At 41.0% G+C, this 16,034-nt stretch overlaps 1 long non-coding RNA gene across 1 annotated transcript in view; it reads right to left on the bottom strand.

Moving 5' to 3' along the window:
- LOC149466204 (uncharacterized) overlaps positions 1–7,615 on the bottom strand; it is a 103,141-nt gene extending 95,526 nt beyond the window's left edge. The window contains exon 1 of the long non-coding RNA XR_016312104.1: positions 7,601–7,615. This is a non-coding gene — a long non-coding RNA (uncharacterized LOC149466204). The remainder of the gene's footprint in view (positions 1–7,600) is intronic.
- Between the last annotated feature and the right edge of the window lie 8,419 nt (positions 7,616–16,034).

Below are 16,034 nucleotides of genomic sequence, written 5' to 3'. Positions count from 1 at the left end.
CTTGTAAATGGCACTACTCAGAGTTCCGGACCTGTTACCCAGGAAACCACTCCTATTCTTCCAACCACCGACTCTGGCCATCAGGAGTTTATTCGTTTTGACGTGATCAGATCCCCCATGTTTCCAGCCATCCTAGGAATACCCTGGTTGCAAGCCCACAATCCACAGATCGATTGGCCCAGGAAGGAAGTCATCTTTTCTTCAGAATATTGTCTACAACACTGTGGTGCCCCTACACCCACCAATTCTTTTGTATGCCTCTCAGTCCAACCTTCACCAGAGGCCAGTCAACTCGTTCCCTCTACCTACAATGACTTCCTCGATGTGTCCGATAAAAAGAAGGCCGACACATTGCCTTCTCATCGGTCTTACGATTGCCCAACTGAGTTACTCCCAGGAGCAGAAATACCATTTGGGCAAATTTTCCCATTATCCGAGCTTTAACTGGAAGACCTCCAGCACTATCTAGACGAGAATCTCGCTAAAGGATTCATCCACCCCTTTTCCTCTCCTGCAGGGGCTGGTATTTTCTTTGTAGAAAAATAGATCAGTCTCTTAGACCGTGCATTGACTACAGGGAACTTAATAAAATTACCATCAAAAACCGGTATCCTCTTCCTCTGGTACCCGAGATATTTCGGAGATTTCGAACAGCACGAGTCTTCACTAAATTGGACTTACGGGGGGCCTACAATTTAGTCCATATAAGAGAGGGCGATGAGTGGAAGACCGCCTTCAGAACACGCTTCAGACATTTTGAACATTTAGTAATACCGTTTGGGCTATGTAATGCCCCTGCTACGTTCCAACATTTTGTGAACTACATCTTTAGAGAGTACCTTGACCTTGTTGTGATCGTCAACCTGGACTATATCCTAATTTTCTCTACCTCACTGGAACTCCATCGTGATCACGTTAGGAAAGTGCTAAACACTCTACGGATGCATGGCTTGTAAGCCAAGGTGGAGAAGTGTGAGTTTGAGAAGCAGTCCATTCTGTTCCTGGGGCTCATAATTTCCACCGAGGGGATCTCCATGGACCCTCGAAAAGTATCTGCTATCCTGGATTGGCCTGCACCTTCAGACAGGAAACTGGGTCCAAAGATTCGTGGGTTTTGCCAACTTTTACTGGAAATTTATTAAGGGATTTTCCACAATCATTGCCCCTATGACTCAACTCACCCGCCAGCATACACGATTTTGCTGGAACCAGGAAGCTCAAAAAGCATTCGAGCACTTAAAGGATCAATTTACCTCCACTCCTGTATTATAGCATCCAGATCCAACACTCCCCTTCATCCTGGAGATAGACGCATCTGAAGTTGCTACAGGAGCCGTACTCTCCCAGCACCAGGACCCAAAGGATCTGCTTCACCCAATAGCCTTTTTTTCTGGAAAACTGAGCCAAGCCGAGAGGAACTACGATGTGGGAAACAGGGAACTGTTAGCGATTAAAATAGCCTTCGAAGAATGGAGGTATCTCTTGGAAGGAGCCAGCCACCCCATTATGATTTAAGCAAATCATAAAAATCTGGAGTATCTAATGTCCGCCAAGCGCTTATGACCTTGACAGGCTAGATGGGCTTTATATTTCTCCAATTAAGGGCTTTTCATGACCATCAACTGGCTGGACACTTTGGAGCCCGTAAGACAATGGAACTAATCCAGCGATCCTTCTGGCGGCCCAACCTGAATCATGACTCTAGAGATTATGTGAAGTCGTGCACAGTGTGTCTGCGGAACAAGGGAGACAAAGCCAAGGCCTGGGGGTTGCTGAGGCCCCTGCCCATTCCTGATATATCCCTGGGAGATGGTCGCAATGGACTTTGCCGCCCTCGGAGAGGTTTACTATCATTCTGGTAGTAGTGGATCGGCTATCCAAGATGGCCCACTTTTTACCAATGGTGGGTACGCCATCCGCACCAGAGACTGCACTAACCTTCATCGAAGAGATTGTCAGGTTACATGGTCTGCCCAGTAGCATCATCTCAGACCGAGGGGAGCAGTTTACGTCCAGGTTCTGGAGAGCCCTCTGCAAAGCCCTAAAAGTGGAACTCTGCTTATCGATCGCCTACCATCCCCAGAGTAAAGGGCAAACGGAGCGAAGGAACCAGACTTTGGAGCAATATTTACGGTGCTTCTCTGCCTTTTCGCAGGATGATTGGGCATCTGTACTCCCATTGGCAGAATTTGCCTACAGCAACTCAGTCCATTCTGCCACAAACCAGTCACCATTTTGGGCCAGTTATGGATTCCACCCTTCTTCCATTCCTGACACCATTCCTGCAGCTTCGTACCCGCAGTACAGGACAGACTCTCCATGCTACAGAACAACTATAAAGTCCTCCGAGAGTCTATACTGAAATCCCAGGCTGATTATAAGAAACACTACGACAGGAAATGGAGAGGAAACCCTCCTCTGAAGATTGGAGATAAAGTTTGGCTATCAACTGCCAATCTAAAACTCCCGTACCCATCACATAAGTTGGGTCCAAGGTACATTGGCCCTTTCTGGATCAAGAGGGTAATAAATCCAGTGGCGTTTGAGCTGTTCCTTCCTGAATCATACAAGATCCACCCAGTTTTCCACGTCTCCCTACTCAAGCCAGCTGTTCCTGATCCTTTTCCAGGGAGAGTAGAACCACCTCCTCCACCAATAACAGTTGGAGAAGAGATGGAATACGAGATTGAAGCAATTCTGGACTGCAGAAGGCAGGGAAGACAAATTCAGTACCTGGTCAGATGGAAGGGGTACCCACCTGAAGAAAGTTCCTGGGAACAAAAAGAGAATATACATGCCCCCAGGCTTCTCCGAGAACTTCATTCCAAGTATCCTGAAAAGATGGCCCAGGTGGGCACCCGGAGGCTGCCCTTTAGGGGGGGGCACTGTCAAGGTCCTATCCATGACAGGAGTTCTGGAAGATCTGGCATTTTCTGCCAAAACTCTACATGGCAGCACAAGGACACATCAGCCTCAGTCTGGTGACAGATGGCCTTTATAAGGAGGCTCATCACTTCCTCTGTTGCTGGATGATCTCTAGCTCCCCGTGCCCTGTTCCTGGTTCCTGTTTCCTGTGATTCTGACTTGTGATTTCTTGTTACCGACTCGGCTTGCTCCTGGACCTGTTTACTCTGATTTACCCCTGATCTGACCTCGACTTGGCTTACGGATACTCTCTCTCTCTCTCGCTCCTCTGTGAATGACCTCGGCTTCCCCATCTGACTACGTCCGCTCTGATTCCCACCTGGTACCTGACCTTGGCTTGAACCGACTACCCAGTAAACATCCAAATCCCGGAAGGGCTTGCGTACCACGCACAGGCGCCTCCTGTCTGCAGACCTATCTCCGTGCACCAGCTGTACTTCTGAGTGGACCACCAACCAGCACTCCTACAGGTGACCTGTGCAACTTTGGGCCTGACTCCCACTGTCCCACTCTCAAGGGGGTTCGGAACTTAGCTGCAAGGGAAGCCCTTTCTCCATTGGCCTCCATCACCAGGTATGTGATATCAGCCTTCTTCTGTGAGCTTGGTTGAGATTTCTTAAATATGTAAGGGATGGGGCCACCCAGGGACATCATACATGTGACCCCACCCCATGTGACATCAATGATGTCACATGGGGCGGGGTCACTTGGATGATGCCCCTGTTTCTGCACTGGGAGTCACAGAGGATTCACATTGTGGAAGTTTTTTTGGACTTTTTTTGGAATTTATTATTAATTACACTGTACTTATATTTTACGATGTTTTGTGGGCACTATTATATCATATATAAATTGTTTATTTTTTGTCACATATATTTTTATGTCACATTTAATTTGTCACTTAATATTTGTGTAAATGAGTTTGCACATAGAGACCATCAAAAGGTCTTAATGTGATATATATATAATGCGCCGCTAATTGTCACCAATATTAGGAGTGGTATTTTTTGGAATAAGTTTTACATATTATTTAAAGTGGCAGTTGATTTGATATAATATTGAATATTTAAAAGCATCAATTGGCGCGATTTAGTGATTAACATACTTTTAAGAATCACTCTATAAAAAAAATTCAACATTTTGTGGCTATCGTGGCACAAAAAAGCAGACAAGATTGGTTCTTGAGAAAAGAAAAATGGGACGACCACCAGGTGGTAGGAGGTCATAACCCAACTTATACCATAGTGCCACGTCCCTATTAATTGATAATGGAGAAAAGAATATTGAGTGGACTTTTTAGACACAAAGTACACCAAAAAATTGGTTCTTGGTCTGCTCCAAAGGTGCAACATTCAGATGTACAATCTGTGGATCGGCTTTAATGTGTCTATCAAACAGGTGTGATAAAGATGACATCACAGAGAAAAGTATTTTCTAAAAGGGAAGCTAACACCCTGTTATAACTTTCCCCTTACCATACTATATTGGGAACAGAGCCATCTAGTGGTGGGCAGTCTAACAGCACCTGACAACATATGAATAAGTTCCCAGTCACACTGGGTGTGACTTGGCATGTGATTTGCATGCCATGCCACTTGCTAAGTTGCACCCTATTGTCCGCAATCAGAGCAGTCATGTAGTTGCGGTTCCAACTTAGTTGGAGCAGCACCAATTTCTAAAGTAGTACATGCACTACTTTTAGTGCGATTTGCATAGACATCTATGTCAGATATCTTGCAAATCACAGCTAAAATCGCAATGACATCTCGACTTTGAATTTATGCGACTTATAGTGAAGTTGCATGATTTCAAAGTCGGGATCAGTGTGACCCAGGAGAGGGGGGGGAGGGGTAACTCACTTTGCAGACAAGTCAGAATGGCAGCATTTGATATAATATAATAATAATTTTTCAGCCTCAGTGACTACCATTTCATGACCACATTAACGTATTAAAGGGATAGTGCACAGTGAGATGCCAGAAACTTGAATCTCTTATTGAATAGTCAACTGGAGCATTCTGATGTGTTTCATGCTACGGCACAGAAATTTCTAATCAGTAATTGGACACAGCTAGAGCTGACCATACACCAATAGGATTTCATTCATATGGACATTCTGAAATATCATTCATCAGAGCACTTCATTCCCTGTGATGTACCAGGAATTTGAGCCGGTATATCAGGATGATGACTGCATCGGCAGGCGTCATCCCGGTGTTGTTTTCTAGAGCCAGCAGGCGGCATCCATGTAATAATGATAGTTATACAGTTAAATAGTTAATCTGGCTGAAGAAAGACAAAAGTCCATCCAGTTCAACCAAAAAAAAAAAATAGGTTATAATCCTATACCCACAATTGATACAGAGGAAGGCAAAAAAACCCAGCAAAGCATGATCCAATTTCCTTTATGATCTCCTAAGAGGCAATCGGACATTCCCTGGATCAACTTTACCTATATCATACATGATAATGATCACTGTGGCTAACTGCTACATGCAGTGGAAGGGAATGACCTCCCCTTCTGCTGCCTTCTGCCCCTTGCTTGGGCTCTCTCATCCCACCGGGAGAGCTGAGCTACCAGCTGGTGCATCCACCGGCTGCCCAGATACCCAATGAAAGCCGGAACTGGAAGTGACGACTACCAGGGTCATTACCTTCTTCATCGTTTTTATAAATAAGATACTACACTATACTGTAGTTCTTTCCTTTTGGTTTGATGGTTTTGTGTTTCTGGATGGATGCATCAAGAACAATGGAGATTGGGGAAGAGCTATAGCGGAGTGGCATTACTGGTTTGGAGGATACTCAATATCCTGCAGTGCTTCTTGACCTTTAGTAATATAGAGGTCACTGGATGGTGGTGAGTGTGCACTTCTCACAGGGGGGGGAAAAACGAGGTGGCACAATTGCAAGATTTGTTATTAAAGGCATAAGGGATTGTAATGCACAGCGTGGTAGACATATTGCATATGTTGGACAGGTAATTGTTTAGGATGGAGAGAACAAGTAGTGGAGAGTTTTGTATCTCGATGCACACTTAGACTATAGAACCTATTATGATGGTGCCAAGAAAGAAAAGGAGTAACAGGGATTTCTTCAAGGTGAACATCTTTGAGCTCTCTGGATAATTTGGATTCATAGAAAGAAAAAGAAGACAAAATTGAAAATATGACTCAAAAATATTACTAGGCCCCCTATTGTTAGGTGCACATAAAATGGTTGTTCCATTACAATAAAAAGTACAATGTTTGTTCAAAATCATCATAAAGAATCGCATACACCTGGCACCCATTATGGGCAGGTTGAGTGTATTTTTTAATGACATGGATTTACTTGATGCTTTCTGGACCTTACTGGATCTGGCTACCCATGGATAAAATAAATAATTGGGGGTCTTGATCTATCTTGTTCCTCAATCCCAAAAGGAAGAGCACAGCGGGTTCCTAAGTGTCAATAAGAGCTGGGTCACAAGAACCAAAGTTCTAGTCTCCATCTCCAGGGCTTTCTATCTTAAACAGAAATACGTTTTGCCTCACCTGGTCTACCCACTCTGGGCCTCACTCAAGTAGTGCTAAAGGATGTTAGATGGAAAATAATTGTATTGTATATGAATCTGCTTTACTAACTGGACTAAGAGTTTCATTATGGTTTTTCTTGTATGGATGGGAAGAGTCCCCAGATAATGGTCTCTATGATTTTAATTTGTTCCAGGTTTATAAAGAAGGAGACTATTGACAAAAAAATTAACAACCTCCCCCGCCCAAAAAAAACACACAAAACAGGCAGACTAGATGGACCACTCGGTCTTTTTCTGCCGTCACTTTTCTATGTTTCTATTGAAATTATGTGGAAATGGTTGATCATTATATGGAATAGAAATAGCTTTCTACTGTACTATTTCCTAATAAGGTTTAAATATATGTATAACTGTGATAGAATATGTAATAATATTTGGGTCAAATGATTGATATTGCCATTCATTGAAAGTGTGTTAGGTTTTACTATGTACTGAAGGGCAATATCCCATCCCCCTCTTCTACTGGTCAGCTGGTAACAAAGATTTGAATGACACCATGTGCAACATGTAGTATCTGCTCTGTACCAGAATTGTTCTCTAACATCTGGACACACATTTCCACAAATCTGCACACACAAATCTGACTTAAGCAAAGTTATTTTGTTTCTGCTAAAACTTTATATTTATTAGGTTTTTTATTTTGTTACATTTACTAATTAAGTACAAAATTCCTGACAAAACACATTTTTTATTTTTATACAAGTAAATAAGTTAGAGAAAGGACCACTGATCAGACTGCTAATGGGGACTTATTACGGGACCCCACTACGAGCTGTGGAGGAACTTTAGAGAACCAGATCGTACAATTTTAATTTTAATCAGTACAGTTTTCGTCCGAAAATACAATACAAATACATTACATCACTTACGAATTTTCTTTCTGTCATACGAGAATTTTCGTAACTATAGTAACCTCTTTACTTTCAAAGTGAGACAAGCATTCAAAAAAAAAATGGATGATTATTCGTCCAATATTCTCATCGTGTGTACGGGGCTTAAAGCGGTAGTAGACCGCAACTTGAAAAAAAAAATCCCCTGGAAGGTAATGTCATAATGTGCTAGGATGCATCGCATACTAGCACAGTATGCAGGACTTACCTTAAAACGAACCCCTCCAGCAGTGCAGGGTCCACACTGCAATGGCTTCCATCTTCAGCCAGTCTTCCTTCCGGGTTCGTGAGTTCTGGACGCCTGAGTGGCCGAGCCTCACTGATGTCACTCCCGCACACGGGAGTCTCTGGACACGGCACAGTGCTCTGAAGCTCCTTCTAGCTGGTCACAAAACTTATTCGCCACCATTTGCCCCACCCAACCTTGCCATGGTCCGCGCCCCCCAAACCCACCCCCGGCCCGCCCCAACCACACCCCCTTAAAGCTTATGAAATTAAATTTTTCTTTAGAATAAATAGTCCGAAATATAAAACTGTACACAGTATGTATATCCCAGCTCCCCTGTACTCCATTATAGTGATGTGACATGTACACAGTATGTATATCCCAGCTCCCCTGTACTCCATTATAGTGATGTGACATGTATACAGTAATGTATATCCCAGCTCCCCTGTACTCCATTATAGTGATGTGACATGTACACAGTAATGTATATCCCAGCTCCCCTGTACTCCATTATAGTGATGTGACATGTACACAGTATGTATATCCCAGCTCCCCTGTACTCCATTATAGTGATGTGACATGTATACAGTAATGTATATTCCAGCTCCCCTGTACTCCATTATTGTGATGTGACATGTATACAGTATGTATATCCCAGCTCCCATGTACTCCATTATAGTGATATGACATGTATACAGTAATGTATATCCCCCCTCCCCTGTACTCCATTATAGTGATATGACATGTATACAGTAATGTATATCCCAGCTCCCATGTACTCCATTATAGTGATATGACATGTATACAGTAATGTATATCCCAGCTCCCCTGTACTCCATTATAGTGATATGACATGTATACAGCAATGTATATCCCAGCTCCCCTGTACTCCATTACAGTGATGTGACATGTATACAGTAATGTATATCGCACCTCCCCTGTACTCCATTATAGTGATGTGACATGTATACAGTAATGTATATCCCAGCTCCCCTGTACTCCATTATAGTGATGTGACATGTATACAGTAATGTATATCCCAGCTCCCCTGTACTCCATTATAGTGATGTGACATGTATACAGTAATGTATATCCCAGCTCCCCTGTACACCATTATAGTGATGTGACATGTTGTATACAGTATGTATATCCCAGCTCCCCTGTACTCCATTATAGTGATGTGACATGTATACAGTATGTATATCCCAGGACCCCTGTACTCCATTATAGTGATGTGACTTGTATACAGTATGTATATCCAAGCTCCCCTGTACTCCATTATAGTGATGTGACATGTATACAGTATGTATATCCCAGCTCCCCTGTACTCCATTATAGTGATGTGACATGTACATAGTATGTATATCCCAGCTCCCCTGTACTCCATTATAGTGACGTGACATGTATACAATATGTATTTCCCAGCTCCCCTGTACTCCATTATAGTGATGTGACATGTATACAGTATGTATATCCCAGCTCCCCTGTACTCCATTATAGTGATGTGACATGTATACAGTAATGTATATCCCAGGTCCCCTGTACTCCATTATAGTGATGTGACTTGTATACAGTGTGTATATCCAAGCTCCCCTGTACTCCATTATAGTGATGTGACATGTATACAGTAATGTATATCCCAGCTCCCCTGTACTCCATTATAGTGATGTGACATGTATACAGTAATGTATATCCCAGCTCCCCTGTACACCATTATAGTGATGTGACATGTTGTATACAGTATGTATATCCCAGCTCCCCTGTACTCCATTATAGTGATGTGACATGTATACAGTATGTATATCCCAGCTCCCCTGTACTCCATTATAGTGATGTGACATGTATACAGTAATGTATATCCCAGCTCCCCTGTACTCCATTATAGTGATGTGACATGTACACAGTATGTATATCCCAGCTCCCCTGTACTCCATTATAGTGATGTGACATGTACACAGTATGTATATCCCAGCTCCCCTGTACTCCATTATAATGATGTGACATGTACACAGTATGTATATCCCAGCTCCCCTGTACTCCATTATAGTGATGTGACATGTATACAGTATGTATATCCCAGCTCCCCTGTACTCCATTATAGTGATGTGACATGTACACAGTATGTATATCCCAGCTCCCCTGTACTCCATTATAGTGATGTGACATGTACACAGTATGTATATCCCAGCTCCCCTGTACTCCATTATAGTGATGTGACATGTATACAGTATGTATATCCCAGCTCCCCTGTACTCCATTATAGTGATATGACATGTATACAGTAATGTATATCCCAGCTCCCCTGTACTCCATTATAGTGATGTGACATTTACACAGTATGTATATCCCAGCTCCCCTGTACTCCATTATAGTGATGTGAGATGTATACAGTATGTATATCCCAGCTCCCCTGTACTCCATTATAGTGATGTGACATGTATACAGTAATGTATATCCCAGCTCCCCTGTACTCTATTATAGTGATATGACATGCATACAGTAATCATAGTAATGTATATCCCAGCTCCCCTGTACTCCATTATAGTGATGTGACATGTATACAGTATGTATATCCCAGCTCCCCTGTACTCCATTATAGTGATGTGACATGTATACAGTAATGTATATCCCAGATCCCCTGTACTCCATTATAGTGATGTGACATTTACACAGTATGTATATTCCAGCTCCCCTGTACTCCATTATAGTGATGTGAGATGTATACAGTGTGTATATCCCAGCTCCCCTGTACTCCATTATAGTGATGTGACATGTATACAGTAATGTATATCCCAGCTCCCCTGTACTCTATTATAGTGATATAACATGCATACAGTAATCATAGTAATTAGAGATGAGCGAATTATTCAAAAATTCGATTCGGCTGATTCGCCGAATTTGAGGAAGAAATTCGATTCGATGCGAATTTATTCGCTACGAATTCAACTTATAAAAAGGGTTTCTAGGCTTCAGAGAGCCTTTAAATTAGTGCAGAACACTGTACCTTTAATTCAAATGCCCTTGGAGATGAGGAAGGAGAAGGAGAAGGAGAAGGATGAGAAGAAGGAGAAGGAGAAGGATGAGAAGAAGGAGAAGGATGAGAAGAAGGAGAAGGATGAGAAGAAGGAGAAGGATGAGAAGAAGGAGAAGGAGAAGGAGAAGGATGAGAAGAAGGAGAAGGATGAGAAGAAGGAGAAGGAGAAGGATGAGAAGAAGGAGAAGGAGAAGGATGAGAAGAAGGAGAAGGATGAGAAGAAGGATGAGAAGAAGGAGAAGGATGAGAAGAAGGATGAGAAGAAGGAGAAGGATGAGAAGAAGAAGGATGAGAAGAAGAAGAAGGATGAGAAGAAGGAAAAGGATGAGAAGAAGAAGAAGGATGAGAAGAAGAAGAAGGATGAGAAGAAGAAGAAGGATGAGAAGAAGGAGAAGGATGAGAAGAAGAAGAAGGATGAGAAGAAGAAGGATGAGAAGAAGGAGAAGGATGAGAAGAAGAAGAAGGATGAGAAGAAGAAGAAGGATGAGAAGAAGGAGAATTCCAAGCCGGCAAAAAGTGTATCTGCAGAGCTCCGCTATTTCTTAGCGGAGCTCTGCAGATACACTTAGCGGAGCTCTGCAGATACACTTAGCGGAGCTCTGCAGATACACTTTTTGCCGGCTTGGAATTCTTCTTATTTTCATCCTACTTCTTCTTCTTCTTCATCCTCATCCTCAGAAGAAGAAGAAGAGGATGAGGATGAAGAAGAAGAAGAAGAAGAAGTAGGATGAAAATAAGAAGAATTCCAAGCCGGCAAAAAGTGTATCTGCAGAGCTCCGCTAAGTGTATCTGCAGAGCTCAGCGGTTGAAACATTGTATCTATTTGTTTCCATTTATGGAAACAAATAGATACAATGTTTCAACCGCTGTAAATGTGAATGTCAGAGAACTGTCAGAAATAGAGGAGCTCTGCAGATACACTTAGCGGAGCTCTGCAGATACACTTTTTGCCGGTTTGGAATTCTTCTTATTTTCATCCTACTTCTTCTTCTTCTTCTTCATCCTCATCCTCATCCTCAGAAGAAGAAGAAGAGGATGAGGTTGAAGAAGAAGAAGTAGGATGAAAATAAGAAGAATTCCAAGCCGGCAAAAAGTGTATCTGCAGAGCTCCTCTATTTCTGACAGTTCTCTGACATAGAACTGTCAGAAATAGAGGAGCTCTGCAGATAAACTTTTTGCCGGCTTGGAATTCTTCTTATTTTCATCATACTTCTTCTTCTTCTTCTTCTTCTTCATCCTCATCCTCTTCTTCTTCTTCTGAGGATGAGGATGAAGAAGAAGAAGAAGAAGAAGTAGGATGAAAATAAAAAGAATTCCAAGCCGGCAAAAAGTGTATCTGCAGAGCTCCGCTAAGTGTATCTGCAGAGCTCCGCTATTTCTGACAGTTCTCTGACTTTCACTCCATACAGCGGTTGAAACATTGTATCTATTTGTTTCCATAAATGGAAACAAATAGATACAATGTTTCAACCGCTGTATGGAGTGAATGTCAGAGAACTGTCAGAAATAGCGGAGCTCTGCAGATACACTTAGCGGAGCTCTGCAGATACACTTTTTGCCGGCTTGGAATTCTTCTTATTTTCATCCTACTTCTTCTTCTTCTTCTTCTGAGGATGAGGATGAGGATGAAGAAGAAGAAGAAGAAGTAGGAAGAAAATAAGAAGAATTCCAAACCGGCAAAAAGTGTATCTGCAGAGCTCCGCTAAGTGTATCTGCAGAGCTCCGCTATTTCTGACAGTTCTCTGACATTCACTCCATACAGCGGTTGAAACATTGTATCTATTTGTTTCCATAAATGGAAACAAATAGATACAATGTTTCAACCGCTGTATGGAGTGAATGTCAGAGAACTGTCAGAAATAGGCTATTTCTGACAGTTCTCTGACATTCACTCCATACAGCGGTTGAAACATTGTATCTATTTGTTTCCATAAATGGAAACAAATAGATACAATGTTTCAACCGCTGTATGGAGTGAATGTCAGAGAACTGTCAGAAATAGGCTATTTCTGACAGTTCTCTGACATTCACTCCATACAGCGGTTGAAACATTGTGTCATCCGCTGTATGGAGTGAATGTCAGAGAACTGTCAGAAATAGGCTATTTCTGACAGTTCTCTGACATTCACTCCATACAGCGGTTGAAACATTGTATCTATTTGTTTCCATTTATGGAAACAAATAGATACAATGTTTAAACCGCTGTATGGAGTGAATGTCAGAGAACTGTCAGAAATAGCCTATTTCTGACAGTTCTCTGACATTCACTCCATACAGCGGTTGAAACATTGTATCTATTTGTTTCCATTTATGGAAACAAATAGATACAATGTTTCAACCGCTGTATGGAGTGAATGTCAGAGAACTGTCAGAAATAGCCTATTTCTGACAGTTCTCTGACATTCACTCCATACAGCGGGAGTGAATGTCAGAGAACTGTCAGAAATAGCGGAGCTCTGCAGATACACTTAGCGGAGCTCTGCAGATACACTTTTTGCCGGCTTGGAATTCTTCTTATTTTCATCCTACTTCTTCTTCTTCTGAGGATGAGGATGAGGATGAAGAAGAAGAAGAAGAAGAAGAAGTAGGATGAAAATAAGAAGAATTCCAAACCGGCAAAAAGTGTATCTGCAGAGCTCCGCTAAGTGTATCTGCAGAGCTCCGCTATTTCTGACAGTTCTCTGACATTCACTCCATACAGCGGTTGAAACATTGTATCTATTTGTTTCCATAAATGGAAACAAATAGATACAATGTTTCAACCGCTGTATGGAGTGAATGTCAGAGAACTGTCAGATATAGCGGAGCTCTGCAGATACACTTAGCGGAGCTCTGCAGATACACTTTTTGCCGGCTTGGAATTCTTCTTATTTTCATCCTACTTCTTCTTCTTCTTCTTCTGAGGATGATGATGAGGATGAAGAAGAAGAAGAAGAAGAAGTAGGATGAAAATAAGAAGAATTCCAAACCGGCAAAAATTGTATCTGCAGAGCTCCGCTAAGTGTATCTGCAGAGCTCCGCTATTTCTGACAGTTCTCTGACATTCACTCCATACAGCGGTTGAAACATTGTATCTATTTGTTTCCATAAATGGAAACAAATAGATACAATGTTTCAACCGCTGTATGGAGTGAATGTCAGAGAACTGTCAGAAATAGCGGAGCTCTGCAGATACACTTAGCGGAGCTCTGCAGATACACTTTTTGCCGGCTTGGAATTCTTCTTATTTTCATCCTACTTCTTCTTCTTCTTCTTCTGAGGATGAGGATGAGGATGAAGAAGAAGAAGGATGAAAATAAGAAGAATTCCAAACCGGCAAAAAGTGTATCTGCAGAGCTCCGCTAAGTGTATCTGCAGAGCTCCGCTATTTCTGACAGTTCTCTGACTTTCACTCCATACAGCGGTTGAAACATTGTATCTATTTGTTTCCATAAATGGAAACAAATAGATACAATGTTTCAACCGCTGTATGAAGTGAATGTCAGAGAACTGTCAGAAATAGGCTATTTCTGACAGTTCTCTGACATTCACTCCATACAGCGGTTGAAACATTGTATCTATTTGTTTCCATAAATGGAAACAAATAGATACAATGTTTCAACCGCTGTATGGAGTGAATGTCAGAGAACTGTCAGAAATAGCGGAGCTCTGCAGATACACTTAGCGGAGCTCTGCAGATACACTTTTTGCCGGCTTGGAATTCTTCTTATTTTCATCCTACTTCTTCTTCTTCTTCTTCTGAGGATGAGGATGAGGATGAAGAAGAAGAAGTAGGATGAAAATAAGAAGAATTCCAAGCCTGGAAAAAGTGTATCTGCAGAGCTCCGCTAAGTGTATCTGCAGAGAACTGTCAGAAATAGCGGAGCTCCGCTATTTCTGACAGTTCTCTGACATTCACTCCATACAGCGGTTGAAACATTGTATCTATTTGTTTCCATTTATGGAAACAAATAGATACAATGTTTCAACCGCTGTATGAAGTGAATGTCAGAGAACTGTCAGAAATAGCCTATTTCTGACAGTTCTCTGACATTCACTCCATACAGCGGTTGAAACATTGTATCTATTTGTTTCCATTTATGGAAACAAATAGATACAATGTTTCAACCGCTGTATGGAGTGAATGTCAGAGAACTGTCAGAAATAGCGGAGCTCTGCAGATACACTTTTTGCCGGCTTGGAATTCTTCTTATTTTCATCCTACTTCTTCTTCTTCTTCTTTTTCATCCTCATCCTCAGAAGAAGAAGAAGAATGAAAAGAAGAAGAAGAAGAATGAAAAGAAGAAGAAGAATGAAAAGAAGAAGAAGAGGTATGAAAAGAAGAATGAGAAGAATGAAAAGATTCTTCTTCTTCTTCTTCTTTTCATTCTTCTTTTCATTCTTCTTCTTCTTTTCATTCTTCTTCTTCTTCTTCTTTTCATTCTTCTTTTCATTCTTCTCATTCTTCTTCTCATTCTTCTTTTCATTCTTCTTCTCATTCTTCTTTTCATTCTTCTTCTTCTTTTCATTCTTCTTTTCATTCTTCTCATTCTTCTTTTCATTCTTCTTTTCATTCTTCTTCTCATTCTTCTTTTCATTCTTCTTTTCATTCTTCTTCTTTTCATTCTTCTTCTTCTTCTTTTCATTCTTCTTTTCATTCTTCTCATTCTTCTTTTCATTCTTCTCATTCTTCTTCTCATTCTTCTTTTCATTCTTCTTTTCATTCTTCTTCTCATTCTTCTTTTCATTCTTCTTCTTCTTTTCATTTTTCTTTTCATTCTTCTCATTCTTCTTTTCATTCTTCTTTTCATTATTCTTCTCATTCTTCTTTTCTTGAAGAAGAAAAGAAGAATGAGAAGAATGAAAAGAAGAATGAAAAGAAGAAGAAGAAGAAGAATGAAAAGAAGAATGAGAAGAAGAATGAAAAGAAGAATGAGAAGAATGAAAAGAAGAATGAGTAGAATGAAAAGAAGAATGAAAAGATGAAGAAGAAGAATGAAAAGAAGAAGAAGAATGAAAAGAAGAATGAAAAGAAGAAGAAGAAGAATGAAAAGAAGAAGAAGAAGAATGAAAAGAAGAATGAAAAGAAGAAGAAGAAGAATGAAAAGAAGAATGAAAAGAAGAAGAAGAATGAAAAGAAGAAGAAGAAGAATGAAAAGAAGAATGAAAAGAATGAAAAGATTCTTCTTCTTCTTCCTTTCATTCTTCTTTTCATTCTTCTTCTTCTTTTCATTCTTCTTCTTCTTTTCATTCTTCTTTTCATTCTTCTCATTCATCTTTTCATTCTTCTCATTCTTCTTTTCATTCTTCTCTTTCTTCTTCTCATTCTTCTTTTCATTCTTCTTCTCATTCTTCTTTTCATTCTTCTTTTCCTTCTTCTCATTCTTCTTTTCATTCTTCTTT

This window comes from Staurois parvus, unplaced genomic scaffold (assembly GCF_062004578.1).
Source record: "Staurois parvus isolate SC_StPar_1 unplaced genomic scaffold, SC_StPar_1.0 ptg000132l, whole genome shotgun sequence".
Classification (NCBI taxonomy): Eukaryota; Metazoa; Chordata; class Amphibia; order Anura; family Ranidae; genus Staurois; species Staurois parvus.
The sequence above is the reverse complement of the archived record's forward strand: the minus strand, read 5'-3'. Positions and strand labels throughout refer to the sequence as shown.